Source organism: Gadus chalcogrammus, chromosome 13 (genome assembly GCF_026213295.1).
Source record: "Gadus chalcogrammus isolate NIFS_2021 chromosome 13, NIFS_Gcha_1.0, whole genome shotgun sequence".
Lineage (NCBI taxonomy): Eukaryota > Metazoa > Chordata > Actinopteri > Gadiformes > Gadidae > Gadus > Gadus chalcogrammus.
Genome location: NC_079424.1, coordinates 21,215,553 through 21,233,684, shown reverse-complemented (window position 1 = coordinate 21,233,684; position 18,132 = coordinate 21,215,553). Strand labels below are relative to the sequence as shown.

Genomic DNA, 18,132 nt, shown 5'->3' with positions numbered 1-18,132 from the left:
GTCGATCCCCACCTTTAATGAATTAACTCAGATCAGGGATCTGTCTAAATTAGTCCTTTCTCCTCAGCGGTGGTTCATGACACCTTTCTTTTGTAAACTGGGGAAATTGATTAGGACACACATTTCAGTTTAGTTTAGAGTCATTATGGCGATTAGGTATTGGTGCAATTCCTTTGTGATCGGTCGTTAGCACATAGGGATCATGACATTTAGAAGATAAAGAGAGAAACCAGATATATGTGTTTATATCACTTCATTTACTCCGGGATGAACCAGTCCTGGGATGAACCACTCCCGGGATGAACCAATCCCGGGCTGTTCACTCCCGGGCTGTTCACTTCCGGTTCATCCCGGGCTGTTCACTCCCGGGCTGTACACTCCCAGGCTGGTCACTCCCAGGCTGTGTCCCGGGCTGTTCATTCCCAGGATGAACCACTCCCATGTTTGATGAAGGATCTAGGCCTTAGTTGTGCTTTGCAGTAAAACACATTCAGAATAGGCATTACGCATTAGAACAACACACACATCAACAATTAAATGATTTCGAAATATTTCTCTTTCTAATCGTTATGCATCATAGGTTTGGAAAGGCTGACATCATTTTAAAAGCTACAAGGCTATCAGCTGAGGGCATGCAGAAGGAAGCGAGCTGTGATGTCATCCCTATAACCTTTATACATCACAGACATGTTCATGCTCCACTTCACCTCACAAAGAGAGCCCTGGTCCGGAGAGAGAGAGAGAGAGAGAGAGAGAGAGAGAGAGAGAGAGAGAGAGAGAGAGAGAGAGAGAGAGAGAGAGAGAGAGAGAGAGAGTGAGAGAGAGAGAGAGAGAGAGAGAGAGAGAGAGAGAGAAAGAGCGAGAGAGAGTGAAAGAGAGAGAGAACACATGCACATGCCACACCGAGCAACCGTTAACACATGCTACCACCATTTAAGCATTGGAATATCATTATCTATCTTGTTCTCTACACTTCCATTGAAGTTCATGTCCTGTCTTCGGTTCAAGCAGTACATGTTACTTGTCTCAGCGGATTATAATGTTATTTTCCTCTATCGTCTGTTCTTAAGATGAACTGTCATGGAACGTTTCTCAGGGCCTGAAGACTTTATGTTCCCCTATCCGCTGGTCTTATCATGAACTGTCATGTTATGTGTCTCAGGGCGTGAAGATGTTATGTTCCTCTATCTTTTATCATTTCAAAACCATCAATTGTCAAAGGATCAACAGAGCGATCCTTCAGAGCCAAATGCCTGTTTGGTCTAACCCCGCTAGGCAGAACAACTACATTTATCTAATTTGTCTCCTCAGTAAGAGACATCATAGCATATATACACCAGGGCAATTGGCTGAAATAGATGGTGGTCGTGCTACATCGATATTAATCTATTGACTGATGTGCAAGGTTTTATAGAAGATAGCAGAACAAATACATGCATTTGCAAAGCATTGTGGTAGTTCAGAACACGTGAGTGGATACTTGTTGCTGATGTATTCAAATAATTGGCTCCACTGGGGAAATGGCATATCTTAAAATAGGTACATGTTTCACTTTGTAGCTTCTCTTTTGCTCCTGTTGAAAACAGCTCCTTCAGTTCAGAAAGGGTCTGGTGGAGTTGTTGTGCTTTAGAGTGGATGGGTGTCTCCCCACCCCAGAGAGATGAGATCTATATGTGGCTGTAGATCCCTCATTGATTTCTTCATGGATCCTCCCCTCTGGAAAATGAACAACGTGTGAACACGTCGCCCACTGTAAGGTCATCTCTTACTGTAGTGATGAATGAGAGCTGAGGCCCACTGTAAGGTCATCCCTTACTGTAGTGATGAATGAGAGCTGAGGCCCACTGTAAGGTCATCTCTTACTGTAGTGATGAATGAGAGCTGAGGCCCACTGTAAGGTCTTCTCTTACTGTAGTGATGAATGAGAGCTGAGGCCCACTGTAAGGTCATCTCTTACTGTAGTGATGAATGAGAGCTCAGGCCCACTGTGAGCCTGAGGTCAGCACAAGGGACTCATTAGAAGCTGCTGTATTTCACTGCTTTTGCAGCAAAGCACTTTCCACCGAGCCCAGAACATTAGTCAATGTTGATGGCAGCATGTTAGTCTTTGTTTGTCTGAGTCCTACAGTTTTAAGCGTTTTTTACATTTGATCCTGCTCTCTACTTTTAACTTACATTTTTTGTACTTTGAATGTAACAGTATAAACTGACTTTTATTGGGGTGAGCTGTGTTTTTACACAGCTCATATAATCGGGTTGGCTAACTGCTGGAGGCCTTGAGTGAGCTGAAGTTGGCTACCTTCTTAAAGCTGTGGATATACTGAGGCTGGCTACCTGCTGGAGACCTTGAGTGAGCTGAAGTTGGCTACCTTCTTAAAGCTGTGGATATACTGAGGCTGGCTACCTGCTGGAGACCTTGAGTGAGCTGAAGTTGGCTACCTTCTTAAAGCTGTGGATATACTGAGGCTGGCTACCTGCTGGAGACCTTGAGTGAGCTGAAGTTGGCTACCTGCTGGAAGCCTTGAGTGACCTGAATTTGGCTACCTGCTGGAGGCTGAGTATACTGAGGTTGGCTACCTGCAGTCCTGAGGGCTAATAATCTGATCTGAAGTTGGATAGATATCCAACTTCAGCTCAGATTATTAGCTGAGAGCCCAAACAGAAGTGGTTTGATGAAGGCATGCAGCCTATCCCCTCCTGCTGAAGTTGCTGATGCAACATCACCTTGCTTGTTTCATCTTCCCATCCTACCTATCCTGGTACTCACACACACCACACACACACACATGTGCTTGCACTGCATGTGTCTGGATCACTTTTTGCTGTCCCTGACTCAAAATGTTACTGTATGTTAAATTTGTTAACATACAGTGAAAATGAAGCTCATCTTAAAGGGGTAGTTCGGATTTTGGACATAGGGCCTGATTCCCAAGTTAGCCTTGGTGTTCTTTATCATTGGAGACAGTTTTCAACACATTTCATTCAGTCCTTCTAGTTGCAGAGTTTGCTCGTGCTAGGCTAGCTGCTAGTCTGTGTTGATAGAATAATGTTAGAAATAAAAACAAATAAAAAAGTAGTCCCTCAAAATGCGATGATTCATGCTATGCAAGGTTATTTTTAACCTGTGTTATGCTATGTTTAGGGAATTACCTGATAATATCAAAACATGGAATGAAGGCAAATGACCAAACAAGTGGAAATTGGCAACAATCCTTCCTTTTTCTAAACCAGGTAAAGATTCAAGTGACCCATGAAACTATAGGCCTATTGCGCTCACTTCACATCTTGGAAAATTAATGGAAAAAATTATTGTAGCACGGTCAAACTATTTTCTAGAGTACATTAATCCAGTTACCAAACTGGTTTTAGGAGAAGCAAATCCACAAATTATGCTCTGGTTAAAGTTTGCAATGAAATTGAAAAGTCTTTGATAATGAAAGAAGTAATGGTGGCAGTTTTCCTGGATATTGAGAAAGCCTATGACACTATGTGGAGAGAAGGTGTGCTGATTAAACTAGGAAAATTGGGAATTAATGGGAAAATGTATAATTACATACTTGATTTTGCAAAGGCAAGAAAGTCAGGCACTGAGGCTGACTGGCTTCTCTTTCAGCAGCTGAGAAAGGAATGTACTTCTCTCTTCAGAAAAGCAAAATCTGAGTTTTATCTAACTATCACTACAGAAAATTTGAATGATTCGAGAAAATTCTCGGATCATTCAATTAGCAATTAAATCATTATCTGTTTCTTAAACCTCATATGAATGACCATATTGTCTAGTCAAAGACTCCATTGCTGTTCATGATGAGGTTGAAATGTTAAACTGTTTTAATGAACATTTTATTTCTTCCTGGTTCCTGTTCAATGCCCAAAATTCTACTGTGAAATATGTACATTTGGGTAAGAATGCTAGTGATGTACGCAACACTTTCAATCTTACCCCTTTTACAGTTGCTGAGGTTCACAAAGCCTTAAAGCAATAGAACCCTAGAAAACCGTCTGGTCCGGATCACTTGAAACCAAGGTTTTTAAAATTAGCAGCAGACTTATTAGCTGAACCATTGACATATCTTTTTTATCTCTCATTGGCTTCAAACAAAATACCCAAGATCTACAAGGCTGCTTAGGTTCAACCCCTACTAAAAGGAGGGGATCCAAACTTTTTAAAATAATTACAGACCACTCTCAAACCTCTCAGGCAGTGCGTTTACATGACACTCAAGAAAATCAAATTATTGGCTTAGTCCGACTATGATTGGATTATTAAAATGCATGTATACACCTTAGTCAGACTAAAATCAAATCGAATCGGGTTAGTCATAGTCGGATTAATACCCCTAGATTATTGGATTGATATTCGCATTAAGAGTGCATTCGACTAGAATTGGATTATGAGTTCTGCGCTTGCCCAAGCTCTTTTCCTGCGGCCATTCATTTGTGAATGAACGAGGCCAGTTGTGTCTGTGCAAACGTGTACTGTTAAGTTAGTGGAACTACGAATAAAGTACCCAGCCTGTCAAGAATCGGTGGCCGCCGCATTCCGACCTATGAACAGACTCACTGCCGGTCAAAGTGAAGGGTGTTACCCCCGAGAGAACATTGGTCCTGGAGGGAATGTCTCTCCTGTGCTCCTTGACTACGGTCTGGGAGCTGACAGGAGTAAAGGTGTAACACTTCAATTTCACCCAAGGCTGAATTAAAAGTACATGTTTTTCTAAATGTTGGTAGAGAGATGTGCCCGAAGTAGTAGTTTCGGGCACATCTCTCAAAATAGACGTATTTTTCTTCTGACGTTTTAACGATCTTCATTCATTGCACCGGGGCCGAACTGACAGGGTATTCAGCAACAAATAAAGACTCATAGTGGGGGTTACCTCGGCCATGGTGGAGAAGGAATTGGGGAAAAGGAACTTTGGCTTTGACTCTCTGAAGTCCAGATTGAAACGCAACATGGAGGTGAAAGGGATTGTTGCCGTATACAGACCCCCGAAGGAGCTGCTCCGCCGCCGCCGGAAGAGTCCGCATACGAGGTCGGAACAATGGAGTGTCGTAGAAATGACATGGACCTGAAGTGAACTGACAGCTGTCTACTGAAAACACCTTTCTTGAATGCCGCCTGAGTTCGTTGTTGCTAGTGACGTCAAGTTACCTCTCACGTTTCCAACGCCGACAGTACCCTTATGGTGGGGGGCGTTAAGCCGGATGGCGATAGCATTGTGACCTCATAGCAGCCCGACACAGTGTAGCCTGCTAATAAATCCAAGGAAAAAGAACGCGCACAATGAACAAAGATCTACAATGTAGGACGTCCAAGAAGGACGGCAAACATTGGCCTGACATTTACTTCAATAAAGGAAGCTTTCGCCGTTGTCCAGAAATACCTCGCGGATTATGTGTTTGTTTGTTATTGTCCCCCTGTCGCACGGAAGTGCGATTATTTCGATAAATCAACGGACGGCGTGTGAAGCTCGAACTTGCCAGCACCCTTTCAGGCATCTCAGTAACCCAACGGAGGAGTACTGGGAGACGGGTACGGCTCAATACGGCTCAGTCCGGGTCACGCCCAATTTTGCCGGTGGAAAACGCGATCCGTGCACACCGAACCCGCACACTCCAGTGGAAACGCCCCATAATAGCCTTGGACAAAATGTCCCAAATGTCTCTTTTAATTTATATGCAGATGATAGTGTAATTTATTGTTGTGCATCCATGCTCAGTAAGGCTTTTCAGTACATGCAAAGTGCTTTTGATAGAGTTCAGGATCAGCTTTGTCAAGTGAAGCTTATTCTCAATGCTGAAGAGACCAAACTTATAGTATTTTCAAATTCCGAAAAGAAGGTGTTAAATCAGCAAATTGTAACATCTCAAGGTAATGAAATTGAGGTTGTTTCCAGCTAGTACTTTGGATTTATGATCGATGACCACATCAATTTTAAAACTCACATACAAAATCTGGTGAAAAGCTGAAACCAAAGGTAGCTTCTACTTAAGGAACAAATCATGTTTTTCCCCTGAGGCCGGACACTGTCCAGTCGAAGCTACCTACTTGCCGGTTCTTGATGATGGTGATCTGTTGTACACCATAATCCTTCAGCTCACTGTCTACATATGTTGGACACATTGTATCATGGAGCCTTCAGGTTTATTTCAAACAGCAGATCCTTATCTCACCACTCTACTTTGTACTCAAAAGTTAATTGGCCTTCTCTTTTTTTGCAACGTATTAGTCACTGGTATGTTTTTGTCTACAAGGCGATTTTAGGTAAACTCCATTGTTATTTGTCACTGCATATGTCCCGGAAACGTGTCCCCCATGGGTTACTGTCTCAGGACATGCTCCTTATGACTGTTGCTGAACTGAGGACGGACCTTGGAAAAAAGGCTTTTAAGGTTTTTGCACTATATTCCTGGAATTACCTGCAGAAGCAGCTAAAGCTGCAATACCTAGTTACCCTAGAATTTAAAGCTGTTGTAAAGAAGTTCATGTCGGACTCCATTGGAAATTGCAAATGTTTTAGTTAATGATCTAAATGTATTATTATTATCGCACTTAGTATTGAACTTGTACTTTGTCTTATGTTTTATGCTGCAACTGTGTACTGCTGTCCATCTTGGCCAGGTCTCTCTTGTAAAAGAGATTTTAATCTCAATGAGACTCAACCTTGTTAAATAAAGGATATAATAATAACATTGAGATGCACAACCAGAGGTTTTACTGACCCAATTCACTGGTCAAAAACAACAGTTCGTTCTCCTCTCTGGCCTCTCTGTTCCGAGCTCTCTCTCTGTCCCCTGACTCAGATCCCTTTGAACTTGCCCAGAACAAACGTCATGACGTTTACTAATTTGAGTTAAATTTAGAATGAATTCTGCCATCTGTGTTGGTAGCAGGCGCTGTATCAGTCTCACAGCGGACCACAAAGTACAAACCTTTTACTTCTCAGCTGAACGCCCTCACAGTCACTGTTTCTGTAGAGTCAGCTCTGGTGGTGTGTGTGTACTGTGTGTGAGTGTGAGTGTGAGTGTGTGTGTGTGCGTGCGTGCGTGCGTGCGTGTGTGTGTGTGTGAACACTCTCTGTGTTTGTTTGTGTTTTGTTTGTGTGTATGTGTTGTGTATGTGTTTTTGTGTGTGTGTGTGTGTGTGTGTCGGTGTCGGTGTGGGAGGGCTCCACTGATACTCAGTGCAGCAAATTTGCTCTGAGCTCCTGCCTGAAAGAAAAGGGGATGTGATGCAGCAGCAGAGTGTGTGTGTGTGTGTGTGTGTGTGTGTGTGTGTGTGTGTGTGTGTGTGTGTGTGTGTGTGTGTGTGTGTGTGTGTGTGTGTGTGTGTGTGTGTGTGTGTGTGTGTGTGTGTGTGTGTGTGTGTGTGTGTGCCCTCTGAGGTGGATTGTTTATTACTGTATCGTCTTTGTGTCTGATCCAAACCAGTGTTTGATCCATGCCTTTTGATGGTACATTGTGGTCTGTTCTACAGGCTTCCACATTCTTTATTCTAATACTCCTCCCTTATCTTTAAGCCCTTTTTTTGATGATGTCACCTGACGTTCCACCATCCTTTCTTTCTAATGTCAGGATCCTGTGGGACTCTCACATGTTCCTTGACTCGCTATAAGGACTGCAATTCCACCAATTAAAGGGAGGATTCAAATCAAAGGGAGGGTTCTAATTAAGAGGAGGGTTTCAATTAAGGGGAGGATTCCAGTTCAGGGGAGGATTCAAATTAAAGGGAGGCTTCCAATTAAGGGTAGGGTTCCAATTAAGGGTAGGGTTCCAAGCGAGGGTTCCAATTATGGGAGGGTTCCAATTGAGGGGAGGCTTCTCCCCTGAAGGGTAGAGCCCCCAGCCAGGGCTACGTGCTGCATCAGACCCCAGAGACATTCTCTTAACTGAAGTGCTGATTATGGATTCTGATCTAAGAGGAGTACCAAGAGGCAGACCTCTCATCCATCTCATCGCCTCCTCCAGAGATCTTCTTGCTGAGAGCAGTGGCAGGGAAAACTAGCACCTTAATGAGGGTAATGTATATACTGAATAGATCTGTACTATCTTTTAAAAAATGGTGTGTGTGTGTGTGTGTGTGTGTGTGCGTGCGTGTCTGTATATGTGTGTGTGTGTGTGTGTGTGTCTGTATGTGTGTGTGTGTGTGTTTGTGTGTGTGTGTGTGTGTGTGTGTGTGTGTGTGTGTGTGTGTGTGTGTGTGTGTGTGTGTGTGTGTGTGAGTATGTGTGTGTGTGTGTGTGTGTGTGTGTGTGTGTGTGTGTGTGTGTGTGTGTGTGTGTGTGAGTATGTGTGTGTGTGTGTGGGCACAATTCCAAGTTCGGTGTTCTCAGTTCCATGCATGAATAGGAAAGCAGGCTTTGATTAAAAAGAAGAAGGAGGAGTAAAAAGAGAATGAGAGAGTGAGATAGGGAGGCTGTGAATCTCATTAGCCTACATTCAGAGCATGTGGACAGTGTAGCCGCACTGGAGAACTGCTCCCGGCTCCCGGCTCCCGTCTCTCTCTGCTTGTCTCTGACCGCTGTGGGCCACGACCTCCAGGACCGCGCTGGGCCAAGCTAGCTGGTCTGAAGCCTGAACCAGAGCCACGCTGTAGGAGAATAGAGGAGAGAGGAGAGAGGAGAGGGGGGTACTTCCCGAACAGGAGCTAATACTTTTAGCTGACATCCCGGATAGCTAACATTATTAGGGTGTAACTTGAACATGTACTAATGCAGCACCCTCATACATTATTGACAGTGTGTATTGATTGCATGCTGTATGAACATCAAAACATCATTATGTGTATATATATATAACATTAGTTTTGGCTCAAATATATATATATAAATATATTAGAGCCAAAACTAATGCTATAAACTTGAACCATGTCACATATGGAGTAAGATTAATGAAACTTGAAAGAATGACACCAACGCATGTAGTCCAGTGCAAGCAATTGTGTCGTTGTGTTGTTCAGTATGGTACAATCCTCTGTGTGGTCAGTATGATACAGTCCTCTGTGATGGTATAGTCCTCTCTGTGGTGGTACAGTCCTCTCTATGATCAGATGTTACTGTCCTCACTGTGGTCAGATGGTACAGTCCTCGATGTGATGGTACATTCCTCTCTGTAGTCAGATGGTACATTCCTCACTGTGGTGGTACAGTCCTCTCTGTGGTCAGATGGTACAGTCCTCTGTGGTCAGATGGTACAGTCCTCTCTGTGATCAGATGGTACAGTCCTCTCTGTGGTCAGTCTGGTACAGTCCTGTGTTGTGGTACAGCCCTCTCAGTGGTCGGATGTTACAGTCCTCTCTGTGGTGACATTGATTTGCTGAGGCAGTTGTTGAACCAGGCCAATCATGCTTAACGTTGTTCTCAGGACCCTCTCTACCAATCACGGACCAACAGGGAAGCCCATCTCCATTCATCGAACCCTGCCACAACCCCCCCCCCCCCTCTCCCCTTCTCCTCCCTTTGCTTCTTCATGAGCCTTTCATATTAACTCCCTCTTTACTGTCTCCTCTTCCTCACACTCCCTCATAGTTACACATACGCACACACCAACACACACACACGTATAATTTCTCAATGACTATTGAAGTCTTCTTAGCTTAACACATTGTGGGCGCCTGGTCTGTGATGCTCAACAGTGGGATAACCAATCGGAACAGAAACAGGCAGTTACAGGGTTTGCGGTGAAATCAAACAGGTGCGGGGAAAAGGGAGGGGGGAAAAAGGCAACTCAAATCTTCACCGGGTGGGCGGTTGATGTCAGGGTGATCTGTCTGGCTCTTCCTGTTATGGGGGTCAGAGAGAGAGAGAGCGACAGGCCAAGCTTAGTGGGGTCTGTGTTCCTGACCTCTTCGCCCTGGCTCGGCTCTTGGTTCCTCTTGGGAGTTTTGGGGGTTCCTCTCCAGCTGCAGGCCTTCTCTCGTATCAGCACGACACAATTTACACAGATCAAATAAACAGTCAACCGGTAATTTCATTATAAGGGTTCAGTTGGGTTAAGAGGGTTGGCCACAGGCCTCTTATCACGCGGCTGGCCTAGAGTGTGTCTGGTCTCCACACGCTCCTCCAGCCTGTCTTCAGCTTGTTCTGGTGGGTTTAAAAGGCCCCCTGATTGCAGGGCTAACTCAGCACACCTGAGTGGTAAGCTGAGACACCTGAGTGGGGCGGGGTCTCTATGATACAGCTTTTAGAGTAGTACCTCCCATCCAACACCACACCCATTGTCTGCCTTTGCCTGCCTTTGTGCCCACCATGTGGCCATGTGGGGACTGCTCAGCAGCTGAGCCATCACATAACCCCAGCCTCAGCTCTGATCCACGGTGGGGAGCGACAGACCAACAGCAATCATCCCTTCTCGACATGGCATCAGCGTTCCCATGAAGCTTTCCTGCCCTGTGTTCCGCTGTAAACTTCAAGTCCTGCAGGTGTAAAAACCAACGGTTATTCTGTCATTCTTATCCTTGTTATGGGCCATTCAATGGAGCATGGTCAGTTACTATTTCAAACTCACGCCCTAGCGTAATTTTTCAATGGCCCATTTAACTGCCAAGCATTCTTTTTCTATGGTTGCATAGTTTTTCTCATGTGGCTGTAGTTTACGGCTGACAAAGGTTACCAGGTATTCCATGCCGTAATGTATTTGGGACAGGACTGCCCCAAGTCCTACCTCTGATGCTTCTGTCTGTAGCACAAACCTCCTGCTGAAGTCAGATGTATGCAACGCCGTCTCGCTGCATAGGGCCATCATCAGATGATTGAAGGCCAGCTCGGTCTTGTCCGTCCACTTCACCCGTTTGGGTGCACTTTTGCTTGTCAGCTCATGAAGGGGGGCAGCTATGGAGGCAAAGTTCGGAATGAACTGTCGATAATATCCCATTAACCCTAGGAAGGTCCCCAACAGTCGTTTCGTCTGGGGTTGGGGCCAGGTTGCTATGGCATCCACTTTCTTCTCTTGGGGTTTCACATTTCCTCGCCCCACAGTGTACCCAAGGTAGTTCGCCTCCTCCAGGGCCAGGGAACACTTCGCAGGGTTGGCTGTCAGCACTGCTTCCCGCAAGGCCTGGATGACAGTTTCTAGGTGCCGGAGGTGGATATCCCATGACGTGCTATGGATAATGATGTCATCGAGGTAAGCTACTGCATAGTCCAGATGTGGCCGTAGCACCCTGTCCATGAGCCTCTGGAAAGTTGCCGGGGCCCGATGAAGACCAAATGGGAGGACCCGGTATTGGAAGGCCACGTCTGGTGTCGAGAACGCCGTCTTTGGCTTTGCTTGTGGCGTTAGTGGCACTTGCCAACACCCCTTGGTTAAGTCTAGTGTGGAGATGAACTGGGCAGGTACTAACCTTTCAACCACTTCATCCACATGGGGCATAGGATAAGTGTCGAATAGAGAGATCTCGTTAAGTTTTCTATAGTCATTGCAGAACCTAATGCTACCATCGGGCTTCCCAACACTATAGGACTGGACCAGGCACTTTCCTTCGGCCAACCTGTCATATCCGGTAATTCACTGGTCCCACTTGTTCCATTAACTCATAAGGCCCTTGCCATTTGTCTAAAAATTGCAGCCATTCGTGGGGACCAAGACCATGACTTTTTGTCCTGGTTCGAACTCTCTCACCTGGGCTCCTCGATTGTACACCTGTGCCTGTTGTGCCTGGGCTTGCTGCATGTGTTCACGAACCAAGGGCCAAACCTGGGTCATTCTGTGGTGCATCCGCTCCACGTGCTCCACGAAACTGCGCTGGGGGGATGGCTGCTGCTCCCAGGCTTCCTTGGCCACATCCAGCATGCCCCGGGGCCTCCGTCCACACAGCACTTCGAATGGTGAATCCTGTGGAACTTGTAGACTTCACGTATGGAGAAAAGAACACGAGGTAGCAGCTGATCCCAATTCTTACCATCTACAACTTTACGCAGCATGTGCTTTGAGAAGCCCCTGACTGCAGCCCGCAGACGGAGCCCACATGGAGGGGGCGGGCACTCAGTCCACATGGAGGGGGCTGGCACTCCGCCCACATGGAGGGGGCGGGCACTCAGTCCACGTGGAGGGGGCGGCCACTCAGTTCACATTGAGGACTGGTCAAACAGCATTTCTGATCCCGTTTCTGACCTGAAATTAGCTGAAATGTACCTGAAATTACCTGGAATTAGAGTGTGCCCGCCCGAGCGAGTGATGCCTAAAACATGCAAGTAAGTGAGACTGTCAAAATGCTTCATATATTTAGTAATCTTCATGCAATTGTGTATTATGTCTTGTTAACTACTTAATCGTCAAATCCCGCCGGCGAGAAAGTTACACCTAGCATGTTCCCCCCAACATGCTAGGTCAATTTTCAGCATCATAAGGTTGAGTGATATAGTCATGTCATACACCGTTTGAAAGCTTAGAATCTCAGGAATGTCAACCAATGTCAACCATTCGGTGGAATAAATGTGTTTAATGAATATAGATCAAATATATCCTAGTGTCTTAGGTCAAAATAGCCCCCCTCACCCTCCCCCACCCTTGGTGCATTCTTACTTTATCGTCGTTGTGTATATCCTTAGCAATGAGTTGATACTTCATGTTGGGTCTTGAAATGTTCATAAGAGTCCACAGAAATCGAATATCAATATTATTTTTATTCTAATTACATTGTGTATATGCACAAGCCATCTACAAAGCAGCCGAAAAATAGGAAACCGAAACGCTGCAATGTTTTTTTGTAGAAAACTGCTTTTATGTTTATACTGGTTTTCTTTGACTTTTAGAGACACCATCAATATACAAGTTATAGCCTACTCCATGGCTGATCTATTGCACTACTAGGGCCTACTTTTATTATTCCATTGCATTAGCCTACTCAACATTATAGACAACAATCTGTTTTATTTCCAGGCAAAACTGAAGACCAGGAACTGGAACCTGGGAACCTGGTATGTAATATGTGTGTAATGCTGGAGGTTGTATGTATAGCCAGATGAAATAGTCTGATGACTAGTTGAATAGTGTTTTTTATCACTGAAAACTCATCAGTAGTAGTAGCCTTTGTTTGCATACCATTTTGTGGTTTTGGGAGAGTAGGGTGTCAAGTAGGCCTACAGACAAATAATTTTTCTTTCTTCTTCAAGGAAGATGATGTTGTCCTGAAGGACACAATTCAGGCAGCAGCATGGTGCCAGTTACAGTCTTTCAAGGACAGCGTTTCGATCCCAGAGGTCATTGGGATGGAAGGTTGGGAGCAGATGGCAGCATCAACACAGCGCAAATCCCATGACGGCGGGGATGAGGAAGAAACGTGGAAACCATTCCAATTCTCATTCAGATTACATACTGACTATGAACTGTTTTGTGTGGAGAGATGATGGACAGGAGAAACCTGAAGGTGTTTTCCTCTTTTGAGTCAAACACCTCTCCCCCTCCCCGTCCCCCCTCCCCGTGACGCCTGCGCCACACGACTCCAATGTAGTCTGATGATACAGCATAATGGCGGCGCTTGGCAGCTATGGCGGCGGTGACGGCGATGTCGGGCGACAGAGCGTGAAGCAAGAGTGGCGTCCACCTCACTGAGGAAGGCGTCAGTGTGTCCCCCCCCCCCCCCCCGTTGAGACTTTGTTTGTTCTACTTTTTATTGATTTATCTTTTATGTTAATAGTTTACAATCTATTTTTTGTAGTTATTTTTTAATTGTTTTGTTGAATAAAAAGACTGTTGTTAGTGCTCCTGTGATTGGTGCAACATAATGTGCTTCACACATGTAGCTTTTCATTATGTCTATTGAGGTACATTTTTTGCCCTTAGATGTGGTCACTTCGTTATTCCTCACATTACATCTGTTAAGGTCATACCTTTGGGTCCCAGTCTTCCCAGTCTTTCCCCAAATCTTATTTTGGCTCTTACTGGGCCTGTAACTCTCACAGACAGACGGGTACAGGAGTTCGCACACGTTGCATTGTTTACAGGCAAGGGTGGATTACCGCACGGGCACATGCCCAGGGGCCCAAGGGCGGTGGGGGGCCCAGAGCCAGAGCTTCTGTGTAAAGTCGCTGTTAGTAACTTTTAATGTTGCATTGTCGAAGCAATCAGTAGAGAAATACAAAAATTCAAGCGAAAACAGCAATAGTAGGCCTATTAATACTGAGTAAAAAAAAAAAAAGATCACTAGGGGGCACTATTTCAGTTAGTGAATTTGAGACTGGTCACGAACAAGGCACTGTGATTTAAACATGGAGCAACGGCGAACGGTTGTAACGTGAACTCTTAAGTAGAACCTAAATAGGTCCATGAGTGGAACAGCTAAGCGAAAAAAAAATAAACAAGAGAAAATGTATTTGCAAGTCGTTTAGGCTATGCTTAACTTTATAATAGTTCCATGGTACGCAGCAAGAAAGATACCCAGTCACAATACTCCCGTACCATCTGTTTGTATAATTTAATTAACAGCATGGGCTCCCGCTAGCTTAACATAGTATTACCGTTTACTCTTGCATTAACAAGAGCAGCGGAAATCTGCTCAATCGTCTCGATGTGGACTGAGTGCCCGCCCCCTCCATGTGGACTGAGTGCCCGCCCCCTCCATGTGGGCGGAGTGCCGGCCCCCTCCATGTGGGCGGAGTGCCGGCCCCCTCCATGTGGACTGAGTATCCGCCCCCTCCATGTGGGCTCCGTCTGCGGGCTGCAGTCAGGGGTACTTGTGTGCTTTAGGGTCTGATTGAACCTTTCTACGAGTCCATCTGTCTGAGGATCAAGGTCAAGGTCAAGGTTCAACTTTATTGTCCCCGTGGGGAAATTTGTCTTGGGCAAAGCGCATCATTGCTTTCTTAACATACACAGAGTACAACAGAACAAAAACATAACCACAGACACAAACACAACCAGAAAAAACAACTTTAACATCGAGAACATGGAGCTTGATAGACTTAAATTGCACCTTGCTGTATAGCATAGAAATCTACAGTATGGGGATAAAGTGCTAGTTTTTATTGCACTAGAACGTATAGATAGAGTGCTATGTGCTAAAGTGCTTAGTTCTAAAGTGCTATGTGCTAAAGTGCTAACCTATTTATTGCACATTATTCTATTGCACATTGTTCATCAGCTTAATGGAGGCTGGGACAAATGATAATTTAAGGCGGTTAGATTTGCATAGCGGCACACAGAGTCTTCTCCCTGATGGCAGGGTTTCATATTCAGGGAAGAGTGGGTGTTGGGAGTTGGAAATAATTTTCTTTGCTTTTTTCCTAACTGCCTGCTCATAGATGCTCTGTATAGGCTCATATTCTTTCCTCCCCACGATTTTCATTGCTGTTTTGTGCATGCCGGCCAGTTTGCTTTTTAGCTTAACGGTTAGGTTGCCAAACCATGAGGTGATCCCATATCTAATGATGCTCTCTACAATGGCACGGTAGAAAATCATCATGATGTGGCTGCTTGCGCCGTACAACTTAATCTTCGCAAAAAATATAGCCTCTGTTGCAGTCTATTACACAGGTTGTCTTCCAGCAGAGTAGATTATCAATATGAACCCCTAAATACTTATATGAGGATACGTGGGTGATTTCCTGATTTTTGATGACCACTGGCTCATGGTCAGTCACTTGCCTCAGATCCAAAACCATTACCTGTGTTTTGTTCACATTTAGTATAAGATTGTTGGTGTCACACCACTTAATAAATAGGTCTATCTCATCCTGGTACACAGAGGGGTCCATATCCTTGTGTAGAAGGCTCAGGAGCACTGTATCGTCCTCAAATTTCACCATATAGTTGTTAGGGTGCACAGTCCTACAATCATTGGTGTACAATGTAAACAGTGTTGGTGATACAACGCAATCCTGTGGGACTCCTGTGTTGCAGTGTTTTGGTGTCTGACAGTGTTCTGTTGACCTTCACTTGCTGTGTTCTATTTGTTAAAAAAAGAGTAAAACCAACAAATACAATTCAAGCATAAGCTTTTGTGTTCTCAAGGTGCTTGGAAATAAAGTGCAAGCTGCAAAGGATTGCATCATCAGTACTGCATTCCCGCCTATACGCAAACTGTACTTGTCTAATTTTGGCTTGACATCCTTCATGAGCAGTGACACAACAAATTTTTCAAAACATTTCATAACAATCGAAGTGAGAGCTACGGGACGGAAATCATTGTTTACTGTGGCACAGGGCTTTTTAGGCACTGGAGTTATAATTGACTCTTTCCACAGAGCTGGAACTGTGTGAATGTTAAGTGACTGTTGGAATATTGGACACCATGTCGTTGTTAGTTCCTCTGCACAGCTTTTGAGCAAAAAAGCTGGCATGCCGTCCGGGCCTGCGGCCTTGCCCGTACGTACTCTACTAAAGAGATGGCGGATGCTGGTGGGATCGACTTCCAGGCAGCAGGTGTCAACAGTGTCTGGCAGGGACACACTCCTGAGAGAAGTTTTCACGGTCGAATCTCAGGTAAAAGTCATTCAGCTCGTTTGATTTTTGGTGCTCGTCCATGGTGATTATTTCTTTCTTTGCAGGGTTCATATTAGTGACTGATTTCATTGTGTCCCAAAGTCTTTTTTTATTTGACATTTGGAGGTTATGTTCCATTGTTTGCCTATGTTGTTCTCTTGCATTAGTGAGACGTTGTTTGAGTTCTTTTTGGACAACTTACAGCCCTGCTCTGTCATTACTTCTAAAGGCCTGCTTTTTCCTATTTATACCGTCTTTTATTTCTTTTGTTACATAGGGTTTTTTATTGGGGTAGACTACAACGTTTTTCTTGGGCACCACATTGCCAACACAAAACTCTATGTAGTCTGTTATAGTTACAGTAGCCTCATCCAGTTCTAGTGCATGGAACAGGGACCAATCTGTGCACATGAAACACCCCTTTAATGTCTCAATTGCGTCGTCTGACCACACATTAACCGTCTTATGTTCAGGTTTGCTTGATTTGAAAAGAGATTTTTATGTGGATATTAGATGTATATTGTGATCTGAGTTGGAAAGGGGGGGCTTTGGTTTTACGGAGTATCCCCCCTTTATATTGCCATAACATTTATCTAGAATCGTTATTTCTTGTGTCACATTTTACAATCTGTTTACAATGGTTAAAGTCACCCAAAAAGAAACCAGGAGCTCCGGGTGTGCGCTGCAGCTGTTTGTGTGCACACTCTGCTATGTACGCAGCAGCTCTGCCTTCATTGCCGCTGGGTGAAACATAAACAGTGGCTATGATGATGTTGCCAAACTCCCTAGGCACGTAGTGAGGTCTCATGGATAAACCCAGCAGTTCTACATCGGGGCTGCATATGGTTTCTTTCACAATGAACTGTTTACACCACATGTCACTAGGGTTGAGCACCGAAACTCGGTTCCGGTAGGGAACCGGTTCCGACGTAAACGGTTGTAACGAGATCAAATAAGAACGCACATTTCGGTGCCTCATGTCGTGTTCTTGAAGAAGGTAGTTCAAACCAGATCGCTTTTAACTCACTTTATTTGTTTAAGGTATTTCAGTATGGTAACTATGAAGCAGAAGGAGGGGAATTGTCTTTAACACGCGCGTGGAGCGACACACGGCAGGCCTATCTATTAGCTCGGGGCTGCCTTATGTTTCTGACCTCATCAATATAAAAACTTGCTTCCATTGTTGAGGCTCAGGCTACAAACAGTTGTGGTTCGGACTGCCGAGTTCTTTGTATGTCGATTGTCAATTCATGCTGTGATGAGCTTCACATAAAGCCACAAGCACCAAAACACGTTTTTAAAGAAAAAACAACCAAACAAACGGAACACTATTGTACGAACACTTAGAAACACATAAAAGTAACAAGCACAAGCCCGGGTCGCTGCAGTGCTGCGCCACCGGTGTCCTTTACCTCAGGCAAGCCCACTCTACTGAAGAGCAGGAACATCTCCCGGGCGACCGCCCTTCCTGTTGCTGAGCGTAGGGGAATTGCCTCTGGATAGCGGGTAGCATAATCCAGTATGACTAGGATATAGCGGTGGCCCCTGCTAGACTTCGGGAGGGGTCCGACAATGTCCATGCCAATCCTTCTAAAGGAGGTTTCAATGATGAGAAGGGGTATTAGGGGATTTCTGTACGCTACCTTAGGAAAGTTGATTTGACACTCGCCACAGTGTCGACAGTATTCTTGTTGACACTGGCTCCACGGCTCTCCA

General features: G+C 44.9%; 1 protein-coding gene across 1 annotated transcript in view; it reads left to right on the top strand.

The window, feature by feature from the left end:
* Window positions 1–18,132, top strand: part of lhfpl4a (LHFPL tetraspan subfamily member 4a) — a 30,290-nt gene that overhangs the window by 1,687 nt on the left and 10,471 nt on the right. The window lies entirely within an intron of this gene.